This window comes from Theobroma cacao, chromosome 7, assembly GCF_000208745.1.
Source record: "Theobroma cacao cultivar B97-61/B2 chromosome 7, Criollo_cocoa_genome_V2, whole genome shotgun sequence".
In the NCBI taxonomy this organism is placed as follows: domain Eukaryota; kingdom Viridiplantae; phylum Streptophyta; class Magnoliopsida; order Malvales; family Malvaceae; genus Theobroma; species Theobroma cacao.
In genome coordinates this window covers 15,271,466-15,276,798 of record NC_030856.1, presented here as the reverse complement: position 1 = coordinate 15,276,798, position 5,333 = coordinate 15,271,466, and the positions used below count along the sequence as shown (strand labels likewise).

General features: G+C 33.2%; 1 long non-coding RNA gene across 1 annotated transcript in view; it reads right to left on the bottom strand.

The window, feature by feature from the left end:
• Positions 1-3,199, bottom strand: part of LOC108662882 — a 12,449-nt gene extending 9,250 nt beyond the window's left edge. Inside the window, exon 1 of the long non-coding RNA XR_001928738.1 lies at positions 3,150-3,199. This is a non-coding gene — a long non-coding RNA (uncharacterized LOC108662882). The remainder of the gene's footprint in view (positions 1-3,149) is intronic.

Below are 5,333 nucleotides of genomic sequence, written 5' to 3'. Positions count from 1 at the left end.
CAAATGACCATTTTGCCCCTAGTTAGTGAAAATTCCGATTTGACTCCAAATTGATCCTCAAACTCCAAATTACCATTTTCAGTCATCCATGAACTGTGAAACTCTTAATCTCACCTTAAAATTCCTATTTGATCTAGTTCGAGGATTAAATAAACTTTGTTGTACCTCTAGGTACAATACCGACTTTTGTAAATTTTTCGGGACTCTCCTAGCATGCAATCATGCTATCATCACATGTATTTCATGAATAGTATTTTATAAGGTCGGGCTTTACAGCCAATATCTAATTTCAACGTTGAGCTAATTCATGCACTGATAACTACAACCCAGCATAGTTCCATCAAACCTTGGGATCTCATCGTTACTTAATTATATTCAAAACCAACTCCATTTAAGTTGCTATACACCACATATTTGCATTTAAAATGTCTCGAAAGTTCAGCACCATTTATATACATAAGTAGAACAAACTTAATCATCATAGTGCACTAACTTCTGTGCACGTGAGCATCAGTTTACATCTCCTCAATACTTAAATTTATAAACCTCGAGTGCATCTCAACGATCATTATTTATTCTAGTCCAAATATACTTCTTATTATCATTATCATAGGTTCTCCTTTATATCGTCCTCAAATACCGTCCATAGTCATCAAATTTCTTTCCATTGACAATCATGGCTCAAGTTTTAACTCCACCAAGTGAATGAGTTATTACAGACTTATTAGTCCGACTTCACTTTCCTCCACTCTTGGTCGAATGAGTATATCATCATATCACCCTTTCATTAGAAGCATTTGCTTAAAATATTTCCAACAATAGTTCGTGTCTCAGGTGGCATCTCAAACCCGAACATCGGCAATCAATTCTTGTTATTTAATCATCACTTATGATTACACAAGGTGGTTTTCTAAGATAAAGAGTCTACGCAGCCTCCTGTCTATAATCGGTGTTGTAGTCACTGACTATAAACAAGACTCTATGTCTACTCCATTACTCCGCTGTTTGACACAAGAATATCCTAGGACTCAACTAAACCTAGCGCTCTGATACCACTATTGAAACAACCTCTCTCCGGTCGCTACCGGCGTCCAAGACTTTCGAAAAAGACCCATCAAGTCTCGAACAAGTCTGTCTAGAATTTGCTCGCTAATCCACTACATTCAATGACCATATAAAATTGATACTTTCATATACTAAATTGAACCATAAATATAAAAATCAATACAAACTTTTTCCTTTTATTCGTAAATATATGCATTAAAATCTATAATCTCCAAATTAATGCTTATATAAAAATTTATAATTCGTTTACAGCTTAATAAATAAAATACTACGACTTGACCTCTAACAGCGGAGCGACTTGGAATAAAATGTTAAGAGATGCCTTTACCTATTAACGGTGGACCGAACGCGTCACTGACTGCACGCTAGGTTGATCCCTATCCGCAAAAAGGAAAAAAAAGGGGTGTGAGTCTCATAGACTTAATGATAATCAGTGACTCAACGAGTAGAGCGTAGATGGGAAAACAAGCAAACGAAAAATTAGTTAAATATAAAAATGCAAGATTATAAAAGCAATTCGTTTTAAACGAGGGTTGGTGCCTTATATAGAAATCGAGAATTTCTTATAAAGTATAAATAATCGAGGTAATAAAAGTTTTCGCATCAAAATATATTAATAATCAGTTTCGAATCAAATCAATAAAATTTAGCGAGCTCCCGCGAAACCAAATAATATTTAAAATCATGCACAAATCATAACTCGCCCTATATGCGAGGAATTACAGATTCATTTCACAAATAAACAAATAAAGCAGCTACCAAAAACCGTTTAATTTCATTTTCACCATGCAGAGAAATATAATTCATAATATTAAAACTTATTTCAACTCATATAAACCCATTACATTTTCGTCAAAAATAAACAACATAGCTTATGATTTTCTTCAAAACTTGGCTTGTGCCAAAATCGTTCTCATACTTGGTTGTCAGGGATACCTTGGCCTGGGGCTATCCCAATCGAGTCCTCCAAGGCTGTTAAAAAGTCATGTACGCATAAATCATGTTTTTATTTTGAAAACATAGCCGTTCCTTGGTGTCGGTTGAGTTCACCCTCACGTGGTGGTTTTGCTTGAAGTGAACTCTAAAGTTGTACCTCAGGAGTTACCCTACATGCCTCTCGTACCGAGGTAAGAATATACCCGGATTTCGTGCCCCTCAAAAAAGCTAGTCCACAGAACCCGCCCACTGCAGCAAGCTAAACCCACCATACAATAAAATTTGTAATAGCATGACATGGCAATTATTTTATTTTACAGCCTCTCAAGGTAAATCAACAGTTCATACATTTTCAACACATTTACCAATCCAGCCAATCATGCCCACATTATCATAATCCATTCGATTCAACATACAATTTATAACATAACAAGTAGCAGTCTTCAATTACTCTTGAATTTATTAGTTAAAATGAAATCACCTTTTAAAAGAATTCAAATTTGATATTCAAGGGGATATTTTAAATCTTTATCAAGATATCGATCCCCACATCACGTTGAAACTCTCCTTTCGTAAAATGTTCATTATAAATATTTCCATGATATTTTGTATCGAAATAGCATGGTAAATATGTAATAACTTTCATGAATGCACACCACACAAACAATAAGGCACAATTTCCTTTGATGTAAATCTTTTTGAAAATCTTGTTTCCCGGTTTAAAACACTTTACGTATAATATATATATATTCCAAATGATTTCTAAAAATAACTTACACCCATAATTCCTTAAAATTCTATCAACGCATGCTTTCCATAAATTTTGCATTTCACGTAAAATATACGTACATGTATATATATACAAAATTTTTAAAATTGACACCCCTACTCACCTCATAATAGTGGGATATTACTTCACTATTGATTCGTACGAGTATATAATTATTCCTATTTGTCGGTCACATAATTCGTTTGGCACACCTCCACGACAAACTTTCCTAGCAACAATTTAAACTCAGTATACTTAATCACACATTTGTATGGGTAGCAACTTAATTAAAAATTCCTTAAGCAACTTGCATATTTTTCATCCAAAATATGCACAATATTAAACTACCTATAAACCTTAAAATATAACATTAACTTACCATTGGGCCTTCTCTATGGGCTTCTCCATTTTTCCTATTTGGGTTAAGCCCATTTATTTTACTTCCTATTGGGCCATGCCCATTTACTCTCTTCACCACCGTGGCTTCCTCTTTTCCTTTCCTCTCAAAATCGATCACCAAAAGCCTCGTTTTCTGACCCTTTTTGTTGCCATTTTCTGCTCTAAAATCAGTAGATTTCCAGCTCAAATTTTCAGCAGCCAAAGTTGTCATTCAATGGCAGCAAAAATCTCCAAAAATTTCCAGCAACATAACCTTAAAATTTAGCAGCAAAAACCTTGAATTTTCAGCACCAAAATCCCTCCAAAAAGCACCGAATTTTCTCTCTCAAAGTGCAACAACAATCAGCTTCTTACCTCACAAATTTTCAGCTTTCTTCTTCCTCCAAAAATTGTGGCAAAAGCTCTCTTTTTCCTTCCTCTCCCACGATTATTCTTTCCTTTCTTTTTCTCGACTTTTGGTTCTTTCCTTTATTTTTCTTCTCCCACTCTCAACCGACTTCTTCTCCTTTTTCTCTTTTTCATTTCTTTCATCTCAGATGGCCGGCCCCACCATCATTTCTACATTCTTTTCTTTTCTTTTCTTTGCTTTATTTTTTTTTATCTTTCTTCCTTTCTTTCTTTTATTCTTGTGGCCGGCCCCCCATTCCATCTTTATTCCTTTCTTTTTTTTTGTCCTCATTCCATTCTTGACTCATGTGGTCACTCATGTACAAATAAAAATATTAATTGACTTTTCAACATTTTTTCTTCATTATTTTATCATCCATTTTATTTTTATTTCTTCAAAACAATAAAATTTACATATTATGCCTTAACTTCATTTTATTTAACACAACTCCCTCAAATTTTCATATTTTAAAATTAATTTTTCCAACACGTGTAAAAATTCAAATTTCCTTCTATCTTCCTTTTCTTATATATGTATAATTAAAATATTGAGATCGCATTTCAACGCGGTGTCACCATAATATTTTAATATTTACTTACCCACGTTAGCTCGATTTAATAAAATCACACTGACACAATTATCATCGTTTTCCTTCAAAATTCTTCTTTACTTCTTCTCCCCAACTTAAATTAGTCATATTCCATTTTTCATGACTAATTCTGACAACATATAAAGTATTAATATTTTAATATTATTTTATTAAATAAAATATTATTTTATTTCAAAATTTTCCACTTGCCTTCTTTGGTCCCAAAATACATCATTACATCTCGGTTTACTTCCAAATCATCCTTTAGCTTACTAATTCCTCTCCAACAAAAATATTATTATTTAATTATTGTTTCCACACGCGCGAAGCATTTTTTTCTTGAACGCTCCTTTCATCCTTTGTCGCTCTTTAGCACGCCAATTCACATCAAACGATCATTCGTTTGATCAATAAGGTCTTATTTGTGTCCAACGAGGGTGCGGGGTATTACATGTTTGCTCAAGATTCCTTGTCATTTTAGCACTTAGCTTCAACTATTTCTTTATTCCTTCTTCCTTGTGATCAAATGTTGAGTTGAAAATGAGGTTCGTGTCTTGAGAAAACTTTTGTGGTGTGTAGACAATCTTGTTATTGTGTACCTATCTTGCATCAATGAACTTCTCATCTTGTGCACCTATCTTGCAACTTATACATCTTAAAAGTGAATGTTAAGGGAGTCATAAATAGTAATCTTCCAAGCAAACTTAACACTCATACAACTAAGTCATTTAAGCTTGTAGACATTTGTTAAGCAAGTGAAAATTCAATGACTTATGGAATCTAGACAATTAAGATAAACAAGCTTGTCATCATGTAAGAACAAGTGTGTAAGAGCTAAATCATTGCAAACATTTGTCAACGATTAAATAAGTAATGTTCAAGCAAATCATGATTATTTTTTCATTATCAAAACTATTCTCATTTTAAAGCTAAAAATCTCCCCCCTTTTGATATGACAAGAATATGAGCATAATTTTCATTTGAATTGTTTTAAATTCTCCCCCTCAACATATGCATCAAGTATTCAAATTTGCTAATAAATCTTTTGCCCCATATTGTTATAACAAAAAGGTTTATAAGTGTTAGCATTAAGACATATAAGTTCACAAGATAACAAGCCAATCAATCACTCAATTATGACCAAGTGTGCCACATATATATGTATATATGGGTGCATGTAAACAATG